This window comes from Apis cerana, unplaced genomic scaffold (genome assembly GCF_029169275.1).
Source record: "Apis cerana isolate GH-2021 unplaced genomic scaffold, AcerK_1.0 Chr0_AcerK, whole genome shotgun sequence".
In the NCBI taxonomy this organism is placed as follows: Eukaryota; Metazoa; Arthropoda; class Insecta; order Hymenoptera; family Apidae; genus Apis; species Apis cerana.
In genome coordinates, this window is record NW_026893558.1 from 3,621,765 (window position 1) to 3,648,529 (window position 26,765).

Genomic DNA, 26,765 nt, shown 5'->3' on the forward strand with positions numbered 1-26,765 from the left:
CAAAATAGGTATTCCAACAAAGCTTTTTACGAAGCGCAAAACTACGAAGCCAGTCTGATTTATCATTTTTTTCCTGATCTCTTTAGGAAGAAGAAACCTACATGACTCTGCAAACGTGGTCTTTATCTGAATCCCCAGAACGTTCAAAAAAATATATTGAAATAGTTGGATAAATCTGTACACAAGTGTCCTGCAAAATTTTTGATATCAGTACAAGAAAGATAAACGATATCACTATCTTTTGTGAAATCAAGATCACCAAAAATAAAAATTGCAATCACTTTTAAATAATGCACAAAATAGATTTTTAGATGGAGAAAGTGAAACTAGAGTGAAAAGAAAAAGAGTCCCTTTTTGTATTAGTAGTATCTATCTTACAGAAAGTTATTGATTATAACCTGCTTTATGGCAATTTATTATTATTTAATATATTGATGAAATTTGTCTTTCATTTTCTATGTTTCTGCATCCACGAGAAACTAATTTAACAACTAATCTAAGTATCCCTTTTAAATTCATAGTAATAGTGTGATGAAATTGTGTTTTCATTTTCTGTTTCAATTCACGAGAAACTAATTTAAAATTAATCTAAGTATCGCTTTAAATCCATAGTAATAGCGTTGTAATAAAAAGTATTGATAATATTAATTTCCAGAAACAAATTCAATTATTAAGAATAGAATAATTGTGTGTATTATTTGTATGATTGAAATTATGATTATCTTTTTTTGTTTACTTTTGTTCCTTGATATATAGTATTGATATGCATCTTGAAATATATGTTTATTATATTAATTACTAGTGTGTGTATGTGTATTATTAAGATAATAAGATAATTGTCATATTATTATCTTATTAAACTGCTGATATTTATATAAGTGCATATTTTTATAAAAATAGATAAACCATTTAGACAGAAATTTGTCATGATTAAATAATTCCAAAAATATTTTTATATTTGCATATTTTGCATATTTTACATATTTTTGCATATTTTCTTTATATTGTACGTATCTATATATACATATTTTTGTATATATTTATTTGTGTATATATTTGTTATTTCATTCAGTAAAATAAAATTTATTTTATTAATCTTACGACAATTAATTTATGTCTTCGAAAGATAAATAAAGAAAGTTTACACATCGATGTTCTTATCGATTCAATTTTAGATGATATAAAAGGAAAAGAATGAGGAATAGAAGAGGATGTTAGAGCACGGATGAGTCGAAGAAGAGTCTGACCACATATAGAAGAAAGATATTGGCTATATGCATGAATACAGTGTGTCTTCTTTGAGACAAGGCAAACAATCAACGATGACAAACAATCATAAAGGGAATAAGAATTCAATTTTCTTCAGACTTCAGCGTGAGTATCAGATATGCATTCACAATCACATTTGCATATATAATACAATATTTATATAATCTATTATAAAATATAACTTATGATCATTCTTTCTTAATTTAATTTAATTATGATTTTAATTTTTATATAGTTTTTATATTTACACGAAGTACATAATAGACGTGATATATGAAAATCCTTTTTCATATTTTAGAAATTCAAAACCTTAATTATTTTCGTATTTTTAGATTTTTTTCTTTATTTTAGATTTTAATTTCGTATTTTTTTAGATTTTAGATTTTTGTATTAAGATCTAGACTAAAATATTTAAAAATTTTATGATTGAGTAATGTTGAATGATGTGAAACTTAACTTTATTTTTAATGTAAATGATATGGGTGATTTTTTAAAATGATCTATGTATGGTATAAGAATAAAAAATTGAAATTAATATAAAAATTTATATACTTTATTGTATATTTTATTTATTTTATATAATTTTTATATTAATATTAAATTATATTAATATTTATATAAAATTTTTTAATTTATTTTTCGGCATCTTTTCTAATTTAACATTTATCTTCTATTATGTACAAGAATTCTCTTTATTCTTTTTCTGTTATACTTTGTAATTTAGATATACTTTACATTAACTTCTGTTTCATAATATATTTTTTCAAATTTTCAATTTTTACTTTAAATGTTTAATTTTACAAATGGATAATTTTATAATAAATTAAATTAAATAATTTATTTTTATTATATTTTCAATTGACATATGTTTGTAAGATTATGATGTATTTATAATTAAATAATGAATATTTATAATATATATATTCGATTTTCGCGCGTAAAATTAAAATGAATAAAAATAAATTGAAGTAAACCACATCGCTTCAACTAATCAAAAAGGCCCAGTAACGAAACGAGTCAGTGCGCATCATAGTGCGCATCATAATGCGCATGGCAGTAGTTCATAGTTGAAAATCGTGGTAACGGCTGGTCACGTTTTGTTCTGAAGTGCGAAATACTTAAAATTCTTACCGATAGGATATGATATTATAATTATTATTTATATTTAACAATAAGTTTTAATAAGTTTTGTATAATATGCATTTGTTTAATCATTATTATAGCAGAATTGAAGATTTTTGATGAAGATGACGAAGGTAATATAAAGATATAAAGATCAATTATCATTTCATTGGAACTTCGAAGACAAGATGGCTTGAAAAATGTAAGTGAAGATGTAATCCATTTTTCACAAATATGATGAGATTTATTTTAAAGAAATATAATTATAAATTTCTTTTTATTGACATAAAATTGTTAGATTACAATCAATATAATATTTCACGTATCTTCGTATATATATATTTTACGTATATGTATATTTTGTGTATACATATATAAATTTTACGTATATATATATTTTATATATATATATATTTTACGTGTACATATATATTTTAAATATATATATATGTTTTCATGTATGTATTTTTCCGATACTATTGCTATAATATTATTTATAATATTATTATATTAATTAATATAATATTATTTGTTTCTTTTGATTTTATGATCAGTTTCAAAACTGAAAACATTTCTTATAATTCAATCTTTCAGAAAATTGGTGGTTCGTTATTGTATTATATTCTGTATGTTCAATTTGTCAGATTGTTGTTGAGCATATTCTCTTTCTGTTTTGAAATTCGATACATCGAATTAGTTACGCTAAATTTCATTCTACTGTTGACATTCGTGACGATTAGAATTTCTTCAAGTGTGCTTTATCTATTTGGTAATATTTATTTAATATTTATTTTCTTTTACTTTTTATACTATTGTTTTATAAATACATGTTTATTCAATTATTTATGGAATATTATTGATAATTCTCTGATGAATTTATTTTTTTTTATTTGTTTATTTGATTAGTTTATTTGATCAGTATATTAATTTGTATTATGAATTTTTATGAAAATAGAACTAGATTATTTCAATACAATTAGCTTAATTTTTTGCATACATATTATTCTTTCATTACACATATATGTATATATCTATATATATATATATATATATATATATGTATATATTTGTATATTTGTGTATATATTTATTTTAAAGATTCAATTTTTATGCATAATAATTGATTGTTGAGATTTTATTTTATTTTATTTTATTTTATTTTATTTTATTTTATTTTAGGTTGGAAAAAATTTTCAATATGGATGTCATGATATATTTTACATAAAGAAAAAAAAAATATAAATAAATATTTAAAATATAAATAATATAAATAAATAAATATTTTTATTGTAAAAAATGGTAAGCACTTCTGCATTTTTTTTATTAAATTATTAATTATTAAGTTACATAATATATAGATATCATTTTTATATAATTCATAATTTGATTACTTACATTAATAATTGAAAATTTGAAGATAATAGGAAAGATTTTGAAATGATCTATAATTTGTTATTTTTCTTGTAAATTTTCTTGTAAACTTGTAAACATTTTCAAATATTTCTATAATATGACATAAATATTATATTATATGACATATTATATGGCATAAATAAAATATTATTACAGAATATAACATTATATTTTATACATACATATATTATATAGAATATAACATTTTATTATATTCGGTGTGTGAAAAATAGAATCAGTCTTTCTCTTAAGATAATAGATAATTAGAATAAATAATTATTGATGATGCAAAGAAAATTTCAATAAAAAAAATCAATCTAAATTTCAATCTTTTGTATTCAATGTTTTTGAATAGAATTTCAATGTTTATTATTATTAGAATTATTAGAAAAATTCAATTCTTTATTTTCTTATTGAAGTTTAAGTTTCTTATTGAATATAATTTCATTTCTATTATTCCAAAACTTCAATAAATACTATTTTTAAGAAAAAAATTATTTTACATTTTATAACAGCTTTCAAGAGACAGCTTCTCCTGCATTTTATTCTTAAAAGATGTTTGTATTCAATGAGCAATGTGGTCAGTAGAGTCAATGTTTGTCTCATAATAGTATTTTTGTTTTTAGTGCATAATAAGTTAGTTCTAAATAAATTTAATTATGATAATTATATGCAAAATTAGAGTCAATGCTTATTTATCAATTACTTAACATAAATGCACATGTTAATAGTTTCTTATTTTTATTTTTATTTTAAATATCTTTTTCTTTTTTCTTGATATAAGAGAAAATCAATGTTTTTTCAAGAAATCATCTACTATGCAAGAAGCTAGTTATCTTTTTATCTATAAAAGTTTTCACTCTATTGTTATCCTATTGAAAAATACATTATATATATTATAAAATTCCAACTTTTAAATATTTTCAAATTTAATTTTTTTATTTAAAGATTTTATTATTATTTTTATTATCACTTTATCTTATTATTAAGATAATAAGATAATTGTCATATTATTATCTTATTAAACTGCTGATATTTATATAAGTGCATATTTTTTATAAAAAATAGATAAACCATTTAGACAGAAATTTGTCATGATTAAATAATTCCAAAAATATTTTTATGTTGCATATTTTGCATATTTTACATATTTTTGCATATTTTCTTTATATTGTACGTATCTATATATACATATTTTTTGTATATATTTATTTGTGTATATATATGTTATTTCATTCAGTAAAATAAAATTTATTTTATTAATCTTACGACGAATTAATTTATGTCTTCGAAAGATAAATAAAAGAAAGTTTACACATCGATGTTCTTATCGATTCAATTTTAGATGATATAAAAGGAAAAGAATGAGGAATAGAAAGAGGATGTTAGAGCACGGATGAGTCGAAGAAGAGTCTGACCACATATAGAAGGAAGATATTGGCTATATGCATGAATACAGTGTGTCTTCTTTGAGACAAGGCAAACAATCAACGATGACAAACAATCATAAAGGGAATAAGAATTCAATTTTCTTCAGACTTCAGCGTGAGTATCAGATATGCATTCACAATCACATTTGCATATATAATACAATATTTATATAATCTATTATAAAATATAACTTATGATCATTCTTTCTTAATTTAATTTAATTATGATTTTAATTTTTATATAGTTTTTATATTTACACGAAGTACATAATAGACGTGATATATGAAAATCCTTTTTCATATTTTAGAAATTCAAAACCTTAATTATTTTCGTATTTTTAGATTTTTTTTTTCTTTATTTTAGATTTTAATTTCGTATTTTTTAGATTTTAGATTTTTGTATTAAGATCTAGACTAAAATATTTAAAAATTTTATGATTGAGTAATGTTGAATGATGTGAAACTTAACTTTATTTTTAATGTAAATGATATGGGTGATTTTTTAAAATGATCTATGTATGGTATAAGAATAAAAATTGAAATTAATATAAAAATTTATATACTTTATTGTATATTTTATTTATTTTATATAATTTTTATATTAATATTAAATTATATTAATATTTATATAAAATTTTTAATTTATTTTTCGGCATCTTTCTAATTTAACATTTATCTTCTATTATGTACAAGAATTCTCTTTATTCTTTTTCTGTTATACTTTGTAATTTAGATATACTTTACATTAACTTCTGTTTCATAATATATTTTTTCAAATTTTCAATTTTTACTTTAAATGTTTAATTTTACAAATGGATAATTTTTATAATAAATTAAATTAAATAATTTATTTTTATTATATTTTCAATTGACATATGTTTGTAAGATTATGATGTATTTATAATTAAATAATGAATATTTATAATATATATATTCGATTTTCGCGCGTAAAATTAAAATGAATAAAAATAAATTGAAGTAAACCACATCGCTTCAACTAATCAAAAAGGCCCAGTAACGAAACGAGTCAGTGCGCATCATAGTGCGCATCATAATGCGCATGGCAGTAGTTCATAGTTGAAAATCGTGGTAACGGCTGGTCACGTTTTGTTCTGAAGTGCGAAATACTTAAAATTCTTACCGATAGGATATGATATTATAATTATTATTTATATTTAACAATAAGTTTTAATAAGTTTTGTATAATATGCATTTGTTTAATCATTATTATAGCAGAATTGAAGATTTTTGATGAAGATGACGAAGGTAATATAAAGATATAAAGATCAATTATCATTTCATTGGAACTTCGAAGACAAGATGGCTTGAAAAATGTAAGTGAAGATGTAATCCATTTTCACAAATATGATGAGATTTATTTTAAAGAAATATAATTATAAATTTCTTTTTATTGACATAAAATTGTTAGATTACAATCAATATAATATTTCACGTATCTTCGTATATATATATTTTACGTATATGTATATTTTGTGTATACATATATAAATTTTACGTATATATATATTTTATATATATATATATTTTACGTGTACATATATATTTTAAATATATATATATGTTTTCATGTATGTATTTTTCCGATACTATTGCTATAATATTATTTATAATATTATTATATTAATTAATATAATATTATTTGTTTCTTTTGATTTTATGATCAGTTTCAAAACTGAAAACATTTCTTATAATTCAATCTTTCAGAAAATTGGTGGTTCGTTATTGTATTATATTCTGTATGTTCAATTTGTCGAATTGTTGTTGAGCATATTCTCTTTCTGTTTTGAAATTCGATACATCGAATTAGTTACGCTAAATTTCATTCTACTGTTGACATTCGTGACGATTAGAATTTCTTCAAGTGTGCTTTATCTATTTGGTAATATTTATTTAATATTTATTTTCTTTTACTTTTTATACTATTGTTTTATAAATACATGTTTATTCAATTATTTATGGAATATTATTGATAATTCTCTGATGAATTTATTTTTTTTTATTTGTTTATTTGATTAGTTTATTTGATCAGTATATTAATTTGTATTATGAATTTTTATGAAAATAGAACTAGATTATTTCAATACAATTAGCTTAATTTTTTGCATACATATTATTCTTTCATTACACATATATCTATATATATATATATATATATATATCTATATATATATATATGTATATATTTGTATATTTGTGTATATATTTATTTTAAAGATTCAATTTTTATGCATAATAATTGATTGTTGAGATTTTATTTTATTTTATTTTATTTTATTTTATTTTATTTTATTTTAGGTTGGAAAAAATTTTCAATATGGATGTCATGATATATTTTACATAAAGAAAAAAAAAATATAAATAAATATTTAAAATATAAATAATATAAATAAATAAATATTTTATTGTAAAAAATGGTAAGCACTTCTGCATTTTTTTTATTAAATTATTAATTATTAAGTTACATAATATATAGATATCATTTTTATATAATTCATAATTTGATTACTTACATTAATAATTGAAAATTTGAAGATAATAGGAAAGATTTTGAAATGATCTATAATTTGTTATTTTTCTTGTAAATTTTCTTGTAAACTTGTAAACATTTTCAAATATTTCTATAATATGACATAAATATTATATTATATGACATATTATATGGCATAAATAAAATATTATTACAGAATATAACATTATATTTTATACATACATATATTATATAGAATATAACATTTTATTATATTCGGTGTGTGAAAAATAGAATCAGTCTTTCTCTTAAGATAATAGATAATTAGAATAAATAATTATTGATGATGCAAAGAAAATTTCAATAAAAAAAATCAATCTAAATTTCAATCTTTTGTATTCAATGTTTTTGAATAGAATTTCAATGTTTATTATTATTAGAATTATTAGAAAAATTCAATTCTTTATTTTCTTATTGAAGTTTAAGTTTCTTATTGAATATAATTTCATTTTTATTATTCCAAAACTTCAATAAATACTATTTTTAAGAAAAAAATTATTTTACATTTTATAACAGCTTTCAAGAGACAGCTTCTCCTGCATTTTATTCTTAAAAGATGTTTGTATTCAATGAGCAATGTGGTCAGTAGAGTCAATGTTTGTCTCATAATAGTATTTTTGTTTTTAGTGCATAATAAGTTAGTTCTAAATAAATTTAATTATGATAATTATATGCAAAATTAGAGTCAATGCTTATTTATCAATTACTTAACATAAATGCACATGTTAATAGTTTCTTATTTTTATTTTTTTATTTTAAATATCTTTTTTTCTTTTTCTTGATATAAGAGAAAATCAATGTTTTTTCAAGAAATCATCTACTATGCAAGAAGCTAGTTATCTTTTTATCTATAAAAGTTTTCACTCTATTGTTATCCTATTGAAAAATACATTATATATATTATAAAATTCCAACTTTTAAATATTTTCAAATTTAATTTTTTTATTTAAAGATTTTATTATTATTTTTATTATCACTTTATCTTATTATTAAGATAATAAGATAATTGTCATATTATTATCTTATTAAACTGCTGATATTTATATAAGTGCATATTTTTATAAAAAATAGATAAACCATTTAGACAGAAATTTGTCATGATTAAATAATTCCAAAAATATTTTTATGTTGCATATTTTGCATATTTTACATATTTTTGCATATTTTCTTTATATTGTACGTATCTATATATACATATTTTTTGTATATATTTATTTGTGTATATATATGTTATTTCATTCGGTAAAATAAAATTTATTTTATTAATCTTACGACAATTAATTTATGTCTTCGAAAGATAAATAAAAGAAAGTTTACACATCGATGTTCTTATCGATTCAATTTTAGATGATATAAAAGGAAAAGAATGAGGAATAGAAAGAGGATGTTAGAGCACGGATGAGTCGAAGAAGAGTCTGACCACATATAGAAGAAAAGATATTGGCTATATGCATGAATACAGTGTGTCTTCTTTGAGACAAGGCAAACAATCAACGATGACAAACAATCATAAAGGGAATAAGAATTCAATTTTCTTCAGACTTCAGCGTGAGTATCAGATATGCATTCACAATCACATTTGCATATATAATACAATATTTATATAATCTATTATAAAATATAACTTATGATCATTCTTTCTTAATTTAATTTAATTATGATTTTAATTTTTATATAGTTTTTATATTTACACGAAGTACATAATAGACGTGATATATGAAAATCCTTTTTCATATTTTAGAAATTCAAAACTATAGCAATTATTTTCGTATTTTTAGATTTTTTTTCTTTATTTTAGATTTTAATTTCGTATTTTTAGATTTTAGATTTTGTATTAAGATCTAGACTAAAATATTTAAAAATTTTATGATTGAGTAATGTTGAATGATGTGAAACTTAACTTTATTTTTAATGTAAATGATATGGTGATTTTTTTAAAATGATCTATGTATGGTATAAGAATAAAAATTGAAATTAATATAAAAATTTATATACTTTATTGTATATTTTATTTATTTTTATATAATTTTTATATTAATATTAAATTATATTAATATTTATATAAATTTTTAATTTATTTTCGGCATCTTTTTTAATTTAACATTTATCTTCTATTATGTACAAGAATTCTCTTTATTCTTTTTCTGTTATACTTTGTAATTTAGATATACTTTACATTAACTTCTGTTTCATAATATATTTTTTCAAATTTTCAATTTTACTTTAAATGTTTAATTTTACAAATGGATAATTTTATAATAAATTAAATTAAATAATTTATTTTTATTATATTTCAATTGACATATGTTTGTAAGATTATGATGTATTTATAATTAAATAATGAATATTTATAATATATATATTCGATTTTCGCGCGTAAAATTAAAATGAATAAAAATAAATTGAAGTAAACCACATCGCTTCAACTAATCAAAAAGGCCCAGTAACGAAACGAGTCAGTGCGCATCATAGTGCGCATCATAATGCGCATGGCAGTAGTTCATAGTTGAAAATCGTGGTAACGGCTGGTCACGTTTTGTTCTGAAGTGCGAAATACTTAAAATTCTTACCGATAGGATATGATATTATAATTATTATTTATATTTAACAATAAGTTTTAATAAGTTTTGTATAATATGCATTTGTTTAATCATTATTATAGCAGAATTGAAGATTTTTGATGAAGATGACGAAGGTAATATAAAGATATAAAGATCAATTATCATTTCATTGGAACTTCGAAGACAAGATGGCTTGAAAAATGTAAGTGAAGATGTAATCCATTTTTCACAAATATGATGAGATTTATTTTAAAGAAATATAATTATAAATTTCTTTTTATTGACATAAAATTGTTAGATTACAATCAATATAATATTTCACGTATCTTCGTATATATATATTTTACGTATATGTATATTTTGTGTATACATATATAAATTTTACGTATATATATATTTTATATATATATATATTTTACGTGTACATATATATTTTAAATATATATATATGTTTTCATGTATGTATTTTTCCGATACTATTGCTATAATATTATTTATAATATTATTATATTAATTAATATAATATTATTTGTTTCTTTTGATTTTATGATCAGTTTCAAAACTGAAAACATTTCTTATAATTCAATCTTTCAGAAAATTGGTGGTTCGTTATTGTATTATATTCTGTATGTTCAATTTGTCGAATTGTTGTTGAGCATATTCTCTTTCTGTTTTGAAATTCGATACATCGAATTAGTTACGCTAAATTTCATTCTACTGTTGACATTCGTGACGATTAGAATTTCTTCAAGTGTGCTTTATCTATTTGGTAATATTTATTTAATATTTATTTTCTTTTACTTTTTATACTATTGTTTTATAAATACATGTTTATTCAATTATTTATGGAATATTATTGATAATTCTCTGATGAATTTATTTTTTTATTTGTTTATTTGATTAGTTTATTTGATCAGTATATTAATTTGTATTATGAATTTTTATGAAAATAGAACTAGATTATTTCAATACAATTAGCTTAATTTTTTGCATACATATTATTCTTTCATTACACATATATCTATATATATACATATGTATATATCTATATATATATATATGTATATATTTGTATATTTGTGTATATATTTATTTTAAAGATTCAATTTTTATGCATAATAATTGATTGTTGAGATTTTATTTTATTTTATTTTATTTTATTTTATTTTATTTTATTTTATTTTAGGTTGGAAAAAATTTTCAATATGGATGTCATGATATATTTTACATAAAGAAAAAAAAAATATAAATAAATATTTAAAATATAAATAATATAAATAAATAAATATTTTTATTGTAAAAAATGGTAAGCACTTCTGCATTTTTTTTATTAAATTATTAATTATTAAGTTACATAATATATAGATATCATTTTTATATAATTCATAATTTGATTACTTACATTAATAATTGAAAATTTGAAGATAATAGGAAAGATTTTGAAATGATCTATAATTTGTTATTTTTCTTGTAAATTTTCTTGTAAACTTGTAAACATTTTCAAATATTTCTATAATATGACATAAATATTATATTATATGACATATTATATGGCATAAATAAAATATTATTACAGAATATAACATTATATTTTATACATACATATATTATATAGAATATAACATTTTATTATATTCGGTGTGTGAAAAATAGAATCAGTCTTTCTCTTAAGATAATAGATAATTAGAATAAATAATTATTGATGATGCAAAGAAAATTTCAATAAAAAAAATCAATCTAAATTTCAATCTTTTGTATTCAATGTTTTTGAATAGAATTTCAATGTTTATTATTATTAGAATTATTAGAAAAATTCAATTCTTTATTTTCTTATTGAAGTTTAAGTTTCTTATTGAATATAATTTCATTTTTATTATTCCAAAACTTCAATAAATACTATTTTTAAGAAAAAAATTATTTTACATTTTATAACAGCTTTCAAGAGACAGCTTCTCCTGCATTTTATTCTTAAAAGATGTTTGTATTCAATGAGCAATGTGGTCAGTAGAGTCAATGTTTGTCTCATAATAGTATTTTTGTTTTTAGTGCATAATAAGTTAGTTCTAAATAAATTTAATTATGATAATTATATGCAAAATTAGAGTCAATGCTTATTTATCAATTACTTAACATAAATGCACATGTTAATAGTTTCTTATTTTTATTTTTTTATTTTAAATATCTTTTTTTTCTTTTTTCTTGATATAAGAGAAAATCAATGTTTTTTTCAAGAAATCATCTACTATGCAAGAAGCTAGTTATCTTTTTATCTATAAAAGTTTTCACTCTATTGTTATCCTATTGAAAAATACATTATATATATTATAAAATTCCAACTTTTAAATATTTTCAAATTTAATATTTTTTTATTTAAAGATTTTATTATTATTTTTATTATCACTTTATCTTATTATTAAGATAATAAGATAATTGTCATATTATTATCTTATTAAACTGCTGATATTTATATAAGTGCATATTTTTTATAAAAAATAGATAAACCATTTAGACAGAAATTTGTCATGATTAAATAATTCCAAAAATATTTTTATGTTGCATATTTTGCATATTTTACATATTTTTGCATATTTTCTTTATATTGTACGTATCTATATATACATATTTTTTGTATATATTTATTTGTGTATATATATGTTATTTCATTCGGTAAAATAAAATTTATTTTATTAATCTTACGACGAATTAATTTATGTCTTCGAAAGATAAATAAAAGAAAGTTTACACATCGATGTTCTTATCGATTCAATTTTAGATGATATAAAAGGAAAAGAATGAGGAATAGAAGAGGATGTTAGAGCACGGATGAGTCGAAGAAGAGTCTGACCACATATAGAAGAAAAGATATTGGCTATATGCATGAATACAGTGTGTCTTCTTTGAGACAAGGCAAACAATCAACGATGACAAACAATCATAAAGGGAATAAGAATTCAATTTTCTTCAGACTTCAGCGTGAGTATCAGATATGCATTCACAATCACATTTGCATATATAATACAATATTTATATAATCTATTATAAAATATAACTTATGATCATTCTTTCTTAATTTAATTTAATTATGATTTTAATTTTTATATAGTTTTTATATTTACACGAAGTACATAATAGACGTGATATATGAAAATCCTTTTTCATATTTTAGAAATTCAAAACCTTAATTATTTTCGTATTTTTAGATTTTTTTTTTCTTTATTTTAGATTTTAATTTCGTATTTTTTAGATTTTAGATTTTTGTATTAAGATCTAGACTAAAATATTTAAAAATTTTATGATTGAGTAATGTTGAATGATGTGAAACTTAACTTTATTTTTAATGTAAATGATATGGGTGATTTTTTAAAATGATCTATGTATGGTATAAGAATAAAAAATTGAAATTAATATAAAAATTTATATACTTTATTGTATATTTTATTTATTTTATATAATTTTTATATTAATATTAAATTATATTAATATTTATATAAAATTTTTAATTTATTTTTCGGCATCTTTCTAATTTAACATTTATCTTCTATTATGTACAAGAATTCTCTTTATTCTTTTTCTGTTATACTTTGTAATTTAGATATACTTTACATTAACTTCTGTTTCATAATATATTTTTTTCAAATTTTCAATTTTTACTTTAAATGTTTAATTTTACAAATGGATAATTTTTATAATAAATTAAATTAAATAATTTATTTTTATTATATTTTCAATTGACATATGTTTGTAAGATTATGATGTATTTATAATTAAATAATGAATATTTATAATATATATATTCGATTTTCGCGCGTAAAATTAAAATGAATAAAAATAAATTGAAGTAAACCACATCGCTTCAACTAATCAAAAAGGCCCAGTAACGAAACGAGTCAGTGCGCATCATAGTGCGCATCATAATGCGCATGGCAGTAGTTCATAGTTGAAAATCGTGGTAACGGCTGGTCACGTTTTGTTCTGAAGTGCGAAATACTTAAAATTCTTACCGATAGGATATGATATTATAATTATTATTTATATTTAACAATAAGTTTTAATAAGTTTTGTATAATATGCATTTGTTTAATCATTATTATAGCAGAATTGAAGATTTTTGATGAAGATGACGAAGGTAATATAAAGATATAAAGATCAATTATCATTTCATTGGAACTTCGAAGACAAGATGGCTTGAAAAATGTAAGTGAAGATGTAATCCATTTTTCACAAATATGATGAGATTTATTTTAAAGAAATATAATTATAAATTTCTTTTTATTGACATAAAATTGTTAGATTACAATCAATATAATATTTCACGTATCTTCGTATATATATATTTTACGTATATGTATATTTTGTGTATACATATATAAATTTTACGTATATATATATTTTATATATATATATATTTTACGTGTACATATATATTTTAAATATATATATATGTTTTCATGTATGTATTTTTCCGATACTATTGCTATAATATTATTTATAATATTATTATATTAATTAATATAATATTATTTGTTTCTTTTGATTTTATGATCAGTTTCAAAACTGAAAACATTTCTTATAATTCAATCTTTCAGAAAATTGGTGGTTCGTTATTGTATTATATTCTGTATGTTCAATTTGTCGAATTGTTGTTGAGCATATTCTCTTTCTGTTTTGAAATTCGATACATCGAATTAGTTACGCTAAATTTCATTCTACTGTTGACATTCGTGACGATTAGAATTTCTTCAAGTGTGCTTTATCTATTTGGTAATATTTATTTAATATTTATTTTCTTTTACTTTTTATACTATTGTTTTATAAATACATGTTTATTCAATTATTTATGGAATATTATTGATAATTCTCTGATGAATTTATTTTTTTTTTATTTGTTTATTTGATTAGTTTATTTGATCAGTATATTAATTTGTATTATGAATTTTTATGAAAATAGAACTAGATTATTTCAATACAATTAGCTTAATTTTTTGCATACATATTATTCTTTCATTACACATATATGTATATATCTATATATATATATATATGTATATATTTGTATATTTGTGTATATATTTATTTTAAAGATTCAATTTTTATGCATAATAATTGATTGTTGAGATTTTATTTTATTTTATTTTATTTTATTTTATTTTATTTTATTTTATTTTAGGTTGGAAAAAATTTTCAATATGGATGTCATGATATATTTTACATAAAGAAAAAAAAAATATAAATAAATATTTAAAATATAAATAATATAAATAAATAAATATTTTTATTGTAAAAAATGGTAAGCACTTCTGCATTTTTTTTATTAAATTATTAATTATTAAGTTACATAATATATAGATATCATTTTTTATATAATTCATAATTTGATTACTTACATTAATAATTGAAAATTTGAAGATAATAGGAAAGATTTTGAAATGATCTATAATTTGTTATTTTTCTTGTAAATTTTCTTGTAAACTTGTAAACATTTTCAAATATTTCTATAATATGACATAAATATTATATTATATGACATATTATATGGCATAAATAAAATATTATTACAGAATATAACATTATATTTTATACATACATATATTATATAGAATATAACATTTTATTATATTCGGTGTGTGAAAAATAGAATCAGTCTTTCTCTTAAGATAATAGATAATTAGAATAAATAATTATTGATGATGCAAAGAAAATTTCAATAAAAAAAATCAATCTAAATTTCAATCTTTTGTATTCAATGTTTTTGAATAGAATTTCAATGTTTATTATTATTAGAATTATTAGAAAAATTCAATTCTTTATTTTCTTATTGAAGTTTAAGTTTCTTATTGAATATAATTTCATTTTTATTATTCCAAAACTTCAATAAATACTATTTTTAAGAAAAAAATTATTTTACATTTTATAACAGCTTTCAAGAGACAGCTTCTCCTGCATTTTATTCTTAAAAGATGTTTGTATTCAATGAGCAATGTGGTCAGTAGAGTCAATGTTTGTCTCATAATAGTATTTTTGTTTTTAGTGCATAATAAGTTAGTTCTAAATAAATTTAATTATGATAATTATATGCAAAATTAGAGTCAATGCTTATTTATCAATTACTTAACATAAATGCACATGTTAATAGTTTCTTATTTTTATTTTTTTATTTTAAATATCTTTTTTTTCTTTTTTCTTGATATAAGAGAAAATCAATGTTTTTTTCAAGAAATCATCTACTATGCAAGAAGCTAGTTATCTTTTTATCTATAAAAGTTTTCACTCTATTGTTATCCTATTGAAAAATACATTATATATATTATAAAATTCCAACTTTTAAATATTTTCAAATTTAATTTTTTTATTTAAAGATTTTATTATTATTTTTATTATCACTTTATCTTATTATTAAGATAATAAGATAATTGTCATATTATTATCTTATTAAACTGCTGATATTTATATAAGTGCATATTTTTTATAAAAAATAGATAAACCATTTAGACAGAAATTTGTCATGATTAAATAATTCCAAAAATATTTTTTATGTTGCATATTTTGCATATTTTACATATTTTTGCATATTTTCTTTATATTGTACGTATCTATATATACATATTTTTTGTATATATTTATTTGTGTATATATATGTTATTTCATTCGGTAAAATAAAATTTATTTTATTAATCTTACGACGAATTAATTTATGTCTTCGAAAGATAAATAAAAGAAAGTTTACACATCGATGTTCTTATCGATTCAATTTTAGATGATATAAAAGGAAAAGAATGAGGAATAGAAAGAGGATGTTAGAGCACGGATGAGTCGAAGAAGAGTCTGACCACATATAGAAGAAAAGATATTGGCTATATGCATGAATACAGTGTGTCTTCTTTGAGACAAGGCAAACAATCAACGATGACAAACAATCATAAAGGGAATAAGAATTCAATTTTCTTCAGACTTCAGCGTGAGTATCAGATATGCATTCACAATCACATTTGCATATATAATACAATATTTATATAATCTATTATAAAATATAACTTATGATCATTCTTTCTTAATTTAATTTAATTATGATTTTAATTTTTATATAGTTTTTATATTTACACGAAGTACATAATAGACGTGATATATGAAAATCCTTTTTCATATTTTAGAAATTCAAAACCTTAATTATTTTCGTATTTTTAGATTTTTTTTTTCTTTATTTTAGATTTTAATTTCGTATTCTTTTAGATTTTAGATTTTTGTATTAAGATCTAGACTAAAATATTTAAAAATTTTATGATTGAGTAATGTTGAATGATGTGAAACTTAACTTTATTTTTTAATGTAAATGATATGGGTGATTTTTTTAAAATGATCTATGTATGGTATAAGAATAAAAAATTGAAATTAATATAAAAATTTATATACTTTATTGTATATTTTATTTATTTTATATAATTTTTATATTAATATTAAATTATATTAATATTTATATAAAATTTTTTAATTTATTTTTCGGCATCTTTTTTAATTTAACATTTATCTTCTATTATGTACAAGAATTCTCTTTATTCTTTTTCTGTTATACTTTGTAATTTAGATATACTTTACATTAACTTCTGTTTCATAATATATTTTTTCAAATTTTCAATTTTTACTTTAAATGTTTAATTTTACAAATGGATAATTTTTATAATAAATTAAATTAAATAATTTATTTTTATTATATTTTCAATTGACATATGTTTGTAAGATTATGATGTATTTATAATTAAATAATGAATATTTATAATATATATATTCGATTTTCGCGCGTAAAATTAAAATGAATAAAAATAAATTGAAGTAAACCACATCGCTTCAACTAATCAAAAAGGCCCAGTAACGAAACGAGTCAGTGCGCATCATAGTGCGCATCATAATGCGCATGGCAGTAGTTCATAGTTGAAAATCGTGGTAACGGCTGGTCACGTTTTGTTCTGAAGTGCGAAATACTTAAAATTCTTACCGATAGGATATGATATTATAATTATTATTTATATTTAACAATAAGTTTTAATAAGTTTTGTATAATATGCATTTGTTTAATCATTATTATAGCAGAATTGAAGATTTTTGATGAAGATGACGAAGGTAATATAAAGATATAAAGATCAATTATCATTTCATTGGAACTTCGAAGACAAGATGGCTTGAAAAATGTAAGTGAAGATGTAATCCATTTTTCACAAATATGATGAGATTTATTTTAAAGAAATATAATTATAAATTTCTTTTTATTGACATAAAATTGTTAGATTACAATCAATATAATATTTCACGTATCTTCGTATATATATATTTTACGTATATGTATATTTTGTGTATACATATATAAATTTTACGTATATATATATTTTATATATATATATATTTTACGTGTACATATATATTTTAAATATATATATATGTTTTCATGTATGTATTTTTTCCGATACTATTGCTATAATATTATTTATAATATTATTATATTAATTAATATAATATTATTTGTTTCTTTTGATTTTATGATCAGTTTCAAAACTGAAAACATTTCTTATAATTCAATCTTTCAGAAAATTGGTGGTTCGTTATTGTATTATATTCTGTATGTTCAATTTGTCGAATTGTTGTTGAGCATATTCTCTTTCTGTTTTGAAATTCGATACATCGAATTAGTTACGCTAAATTTCATTCTACTGTTGACATTCGTGACGATTAGAATTTCTTCAAGTGTGCTTTATCTATTTGGTAATATTTATTTAATATTTATTTTCTTTTACTTTTTATACTATTGTTTTATAAATACATGTTTATTCAATTATTTATGGAATATTATTGATAATTCTCTGATGAATTTATTTTTTTTTTATTTGTTTATTTGATTAGTTTATTTGATCAGTATATTAATTTGTATTATGAATTTTTATGAAAATAGAACTAGATTATTTCAATACAATTAGCTTAATTTTTTGCATACATATTATTCTTTCATTACACATATATCTATATATATACATATGTATATATCTATATATATATATATATGTATATATTTGTATATTTGTGTATATATTTATTTTAAAGATTCAATTTTTATGCATAATAATTGATTGTTGAGATTTTATTTTATTTTATTTTATTTTATTTTATTTTATTTTATTTTAGGTTGGAAAAAATTTTCAATATGGATGTCATGATATATTTTACATAAAGAAAAAAAAAATATAAATAAATATTTAAAATATAAATAATATAAATAAATAAATATTTTTATTGTAAAAATGGTAAGCACTTCTGCATTTTTTTATTAAATTATTAATTATTAAGTTACATAATATATAGATATCATTTTTATATAATTCATAATTTGATTACTTACATTAATAATTGAAAATTTGAAGATAATAGGAAAGATTTTGAAATGATCTATAATTTGTTATTTTTCTTGTAAATTTTCTTGTAAACTTGTAAACATTTTCAAATATTTCTATAATATGACATAAATATTATATTATATGACATATTATATGGCATAAATAAAATATTATTACAGAATATAACATTATATTTTATACATACATATATTATATAGAATATAACATTTTATTATATTCGGTGTGTGAAAAATAGAATCAGTCTTTCTCTTAAGATAATAGATAATTAGAATAAATAATTATTGATGATGCAAAGAAAATTTCAATAAAAAAAATCAATCTAAATTTCAATCTTTTGTATTCAATGTTTTTGAATAGAATTTCAATGTTTATTATTATTAGAATTATTAGAAAAATTCAATTCTTTATTTTCTTATTGAAGTTTAAGTTTCTTATTGAATATAATTTCATTTTTTATTATTCCAAAACTTCAATAAATACTATTTTTAAGAAAAAAATTATTTTACATTTTATAACAGCTTTCAAGAGACAGCTTCTCCTGCATTTTATTCTTAAAAGATGTTTGTATTCAATGAGCAATGTGGTCAGTAGAGTCAATGTTTGTCTCATAATAGTATTTTTGTTTTTAGTGCATAATAAGTTAGTTCTAAATAAATTTAATTATGATAATTATATGCAAAATTAGAGTCAATGCTTATTTATCAATTACTTAACATAAATGCACATGTTAATAGTTTCTTATTTTTATTTTTTTATTTTAAATATCTTTTTTTCTTTTTTCTTGATATAAGAGAAAATCAATGTTTTTTTCAAGAAATCATCTACTATGCAAGAAGCTAGTTATCTTTTTATCTATAAAAGTTTTCACTCTATTGTTATCCTATTGAAAAATACATTATATATATTATAAAATTCCAACTTTTAAATATTTTCAAATTTAATTTTTTTTATTTAAAGATTTTATTATTATTTTTATTATCACTTTATCTTATTATTAAGATAATAAGATAATTGTCATATTATTATCTTATTAAACTGCTGATATTTATATAAGTGCATATTTTTTATAAAAAATAGATAAACCATTTAGACAGAAATTTGTCATGATTAAATAATTCCAAAAATATTTTTATGTTGCATATTTTGCATATTTTACATATTTTTGCATATTTTCTTTATATTGTACGTATCTATATATACATATTTTTTGTATATATTTATTTGTGTATATATATGTTATTTCATTCGGTAAAATAAAATTTATTTTATTAATCTTACGACGAATTAATTTATGTCTTCGAAAGATAAATAAAGAAAGTTTACACATCGATGTTCTTATCGATTCAATTTTAGATGATATAAAAGGAAAAGAATGAGGAATAGAAAGAGGATGTTAGAGCACGGATGAGTCGAAGAAGAGTCTGACCACATATAGAAGAAAAGATATTGGCTATATGCATGAATACAGTGTGTCTTCTTTGAGACAAGGCAAACAATCAACGATGACAAACAATCATAAAGGGAATAAGAATTCAATTTTCTTCAGACTTCAGCGTGAGTATCAGATATGCATTCACAATCACATTTGCATATATAATACAATATTTATATAATCTATTATAAAATATAACTTATGATCATTCTTTCTTAATTTAATTTAATTATGATTTTAATTTTTATATAGTTTTTATATTTACACGAAGTACATAATAGACGTGATATATGAAAATCCTTTTTCATATTTTAGAAATTCAAAACCTTAATTATTTTCGTATTTTTAGATTTTTTTTTTCTTTATTTTAGATTTTAATTTCGTATTTTTTAGATTTTAGATTTTTGTATTAAGATCTAGACTAAAATATTTAAAAATTTTATGATTGAGTAATGTTGAATGATGTGAAACTTAACTTTATTTTTAATGTAAATGATATGGGTGATTTTTTAAAAATGATCTATGTATGGTATAAGAATAAAAAATTGAAATTAATATAAAAATTTATATACTTTATTGTATATTTTATTTATTTTATATAATTTTTATATTAATATTAAATTATATTAATATTTATATAAAATTTTTTAATTTATTTTTCGGCATCTTTTTTAATTTAACATTTATCTTCTATTATGTACAAGAATTCTCTTTATTCTTTTTCTGTTATACTTTGTAATTTAGATATACTTTACATTAACTTCTGTTTCATAATATATTTTTTTCAAATTTTCAATTTTTACTTTAAATGTTTAATTTTACAAATGGATAATTTTTATAATAAATTAAATTAAATAATTTATTTTTATTATATTTTCAATTGACATATGTTTGTAAGATTATGATGTATTTATAATTAAATAATGAATATTTATAATATATATATTCGATTTTCGCGCGTAAAATTAAAATGAATAAAAATAAATTGAAGTAAACCACATCGCTTCAACTAATCAAAAAGGCCCAGTAACGAAACGAGTCAGTGCGCATCATAGTGCGCATCATAATGCGCATGGCAGTAGTTCATAGTTGAAAATCGTGGTAACGGCTGGTCACGTTTTGTTCTGAAGTGCGAAATACTTAAAATTCTTACCGATAGGATATGATATTATAATTATTATTTATATTTAACAATAAGTTTTAATAAGTTTTGTATAATATGCATTTGTTTAATCATTATTATAGCAGAATTGAAGATTTTTGATGAAGATGACGAAGGTAATATAAAGATATAAAGATCAATTATCATTTCATTGGAACTTCGAAGACAAGATGGCTTGAAAAATGTAAGTGAAGATGTAATCCATTTTTCACAAATATGATGAGATTTATTTTAAAGAAATATAATTATAAATTTCTTTTTATTGACATAAAATTGTTAGATTACAATCAATATAATATTTCACGTATCTTCGTATATATATATTTTACGTATATGTATATTTTGTGTATACATATATAAATTTTACGTATATATATATTTTATATATATATATATTTTACGTGTACATATATATTTTAAATATATATATATGTTTTCATGTATGTATTTTTCCGATACTATTGCTATAATATTATTTATAATATTATTATATTAATTAATATAATATTATTTGTTTCTTTTGATTTTATGATCAGTTTCAAAACTGAAAACATTTCTTATAATTCAATCTTTCAGAAAATTGGTGGTTCGTTATTGTATTATATTCTGTATGTTCAATTTGTCGAATTGTTGTTGAGCATATTCTCTTTCTGTTTTGAAATTCGATACATCGAATTAGTTACGCTAAATTTCATTCTACTGTTGACATTCGTGACGATTAGAATTTCTTCAAGTGTGCTTTATCTATTTGGTAATATTTATTTAATATTTATTTTCTTTTACTTTTTATACTATTGTTTTATAAATACATGTTTATTCAATTATTTATGGAATATTATTGATAATTCTCTGATGAATTTATTTTTTTTTTATTTGTTTATTTGATTAGTTTATTTGATCAGTATATTAATTTGTATTATGAATTTTTATGAAAATAGAACTAGATTATTTCAATACAATTAGCTTAATTTTTTGCATACATATTATTCTTTCATTACACATATATCTATATATATACATATGTATATATCTATATATATATATATATGTATATATTTGTATATTTGTGTATATATTTATTTTAAAGATTCAATTTTTATGCATAATAATTGATTGTTGAGATTTTATTTTATTTTATTTTATTTTATTTTATTTTATTTTATTTTAGGTTGGAAAAAATTTTCAATATGGATGTCATGATATATTTTACATAAAGAAAAAAAAAATATAAATAAATATTTAAAATATAAATAATATAAATAAATAAATATTTTTATTGTAAAAAATGGTAAGCACTTCTGCATTTTTTTTATTAAATTATTAATTATTAAGTTACATAATATATAGATATCATTTTTTATATAATTCATAATTTGATTACTTACATTAATAATTGAAAATTTGAAGATAATAGGAAAGATTTTGAAATGATCTATAATTTGTTATTTTTCTTGTAAATTTTCTTGTAAACTTGTAAACATTTTCAAATATTTCTATAATATGACATAAATATTATATTATATGACATATTATATGGCATAAATAAAATATTATTACAGAATATAACATTATATTTTATACATACATATATTATATAGAATATAACATTTTATTATATTCGGTGTGTGAAAAATAGAATCAGTCTTTCTCTTAAGATAATAGATAATTAGAATAAATAATTATTGATGATGCAAAGAAAATTTCAATAAAAAAAATCAATCTAAATTTCAATCTTTTGTATTCAATGTTTTTGAATAGAATTTCAATGTTTATTATTATTAGAATTATTAGAAAAATTCAATTCTTTATTTTCTTATTGAAGTTTAAGTTTCTTATTGAATATAATTTCATTTTTATTATTCCAAAACTTCAATAAATACTATTTTTAAGAAAAAAATTATTTTACATTTTATAACAGCTTTCAAGAGACAGCTTCTCCTGCATTTTATTCTTAAAAGATGTTTGTATTCAATGAGCAATGTGGTCAGTAGAGTCAATGTTTGTCTCATAATAGTATTTTTGTTTTTAGTGCATAATAAGTTAGTTCTAAATAAATTTAATTATGATAATTATATGCAAAATTAGAGTCAATGCTTATTTATCAATTACTTAACATAAATGCACATGTTAATAGTTTCTTATTTTTATTTTTTTATTTTAAATATCTTTTTTTCTTTTTTCTTGATATAAGAGAAAATCAATGTTTTTTTCAAGAAATCATCTACTATGCAAGAAGCTAGTTATCTTTTTATCTATAAAAGTTTTCACTCTATTGTTATCCTATTGAAAAATACATTATATATATTATAAAATTCCAACTTTTAAATATTTTCAAATTTAATTTTTTTATTTAAAGATTTTATTATTATTTTTATTATCACTTTATCTTATTATTAAGATAATAAGATAATTGTCATATTATTATCTTATTAAACTGCTGATATTTATATAAGTGCATATTTTTTATAAAAAATAGATAAACCATTTAGACAGAAATTTGTCATGATTAAATAATTCCAAAAATATTTCTATGTTGCATATTTTGCATATTTTACATATTTTTGCATATTTTCTTTATATTGTACGTATCTATATATACATATTTTTTGTATATATTTATTTGTGTATATATATGTTATTTCATTCGGTAAAATAAAATTTATTTTATTAATCTTACGACGAATTAATTTATGTCTTCGAAAGATAAATAAAAGAAAGTTTACACATCGATGTTCTTATCGATTCAATTTTAGATGATATAAAAGGAAAAGAATGAGGAATAGAAAGAGGATGTTAGAGCACGGATGAGTCGAAGAAGAGTCTGACCACATATAGAAGAAAAGATATTGGCTATATGCATGAATACAGTGTGTCTTCTTTGAGACAAGGCAAACAATCAACGATGACAAACAATCATAAAGGGAATAAGAATTCAATTTTCTTCAGACTTCAGCGTGAGTATCAGATATGCATTCACAATCACATTTGCATATATAATACAATATTTATATAATCTATTATAAAATATAACTTATGATCATTCTTTCTTAATTTAATTTAATTATGATTTTAATTTTTATATAGTTTTTATATTTACACGAAGTACATAATAGACGTGATATATGAAAATCCTTTTTCATATTTTAGAAATTCAAAACCTTAATTATTTTCGTATTTTTAGATTTTTTTTTTCTTTATTTTAGATTTTAATTTCGTATTTTTTTAGATTTTAGATTTTTGTATTAAGATCTAGACTAAAATATTTAAAAATTTTATGATTGAGTAATGTTGAATGATGTGAAACTTAACTTTATTTTTAATGTAAATGATATGGGTGATTTTTTAAAATGATCTATGTATGGTATAAGAATAAAAAATTGAAATTAATATAAAAATTTATATACTTTATTGTATATTTTATTTATTTTATATAATTTTTATATTAATATTAAATTATATTAATATTTATATAAAATTTTTTAATTTATTTTTCGGCATCTTTTTTAATTTAACATTTATCTTCTATTATGTACAAGAATTCTCTTTATTCTTTTTCTGTTATACTTTGTAATTTAGATATACTTTACATTAACTTCTGTTTCATAATATATTTTTTTCAAATTTTCAATTTTTACTTTAAATGTTTAATTTTACAAATGGATAATTTTTATAATAAATTAAATTAAATAATTTATTTTTATTATATTTTCAATTGACATATGTTTGTAAGATTATGATGTATTTATAATTAAATAATGAATATTTATAATATATATATTCGATTTTCGCGCGTAAAATTAAAATGAATAAAAATAAATTGAAGTAAACCACATCGCTTCAACTAATCAAAAAGGCCCAGTAACGAAACGAGTCAGTGCGCATCATAGTGCGCATCATAATGCGCATGGCAGTAGTTCATAGTTGAAAATCGTGGTAACGGCTGGTCACGTTTTGTTCTGAAGTGCGAAATACTTAAAATTCTTACCGATAGGATATGATATTATAATTATTATTTATATTTAACAATAAGTTTTAATAAGTTTTGTATAATATGCATTTGTTTAATCATTATTATAGCAGAATTGAAGATTTTTGATGAAGATGACGAAGGTAATATAAAGATATAAAGATCAATTATCATTTCATTGGAACTTCGAAGACAAGATGGCTTGAAAAATGTAAGTGAAGATGTAATCCATTTTTCACAAATATGATGAGATTTATTTTAAAGAAATATAATTATAAATTTCTTTTTATTGACATAAAATTGTTAGATTACAATCAATATAATATTTCACGTATCTTCGTATATATATATTTTACGTATATGTATATTTTGTGTATACATATATAAATTTTACGTATATATATATTTTATATATATATATATTTTACGTGTACATATATATTTTAAATATATATATATGTTTTCA

The 26,765-nt window shown here is 19.4% G+C and overlaps 1 long non-coding RNA gene across 38 annotated transcripts in view; it reads left to right on the forward strand.

The window, feature by feature from the left end:
• The first annotated feature begins 1,249 nt into the window (after positions 1 to 1,249).
• Positions 1,250 to 26,765, forward strand: part of LOC133667547 (uncharacterized) — a 42,276-nt gene continuing 16,760 nt past the window's right edge. For 9 of the 38 annotated variants that reach the window (XR_009833249.1, XR_009833245.1, XR_009833244.1 and 6 more), the window contains exons 1-22: positions 2,149 to 2,593; positions 2,986 to 3,160; positions 3,571 to 3,690; positions 5,150 to 5,349; positions 6,468 to 6,568; positions 6,960 to 7,134; positions 7,551 to 7,669; positions 9,130 to 9,330; positions 10,445 to 10,545; positions 10,938 to 11,112; positions 11,530 to 11,649; positions 13,117 to 14,537; positions 14,930 to 15,104; positions 15,511 to 15,630; positions 17,098 to 17,298; positions 18,423 to 18,523; positions 21,092 to 21,292; positions 22,416 to 22,516; positions 22,909 to 23,083; positions 23,501 to 23,620; positions 25,086 to 25,286; positions 26,410 to 26,510. This is a non-coding gene — a long non-coding RNA (uncharacterized LOC133667547). Of the gene's footprint in view, positions 1,375 to 2,147; positions 2,594 to 2,985; positions 3,161 to 3,570; positions 3,691 to 5,149; positions 5,350 to 6,131; positions 6,569 to 6,959; positions 7,135 to 7,550; positions 7,670 to 9,129; positions 10,546 to 10,937; positions 11,113 to 11,529; positions 11,650 to 13,116; positions 14,538 to 14,929; positions 15,105 to 15,510; positions 15,631 to 17,097; positions 17,299 to 18,422; positions 18,524 to 21,091; positions 21,293 to 22,415; positions 22,517 to 22,908; positions 23,084 to 23,500; positions 23,621 to 25,085; positions 25,287 to 26,409; positions 26,511 to 26,765 lie in introns of those variants that run through there. The other 29 variants (XR_009833263.1, XR_009833266.1, XR_009833268.1 and 26 more) reach the window with 26 other exon arrangements.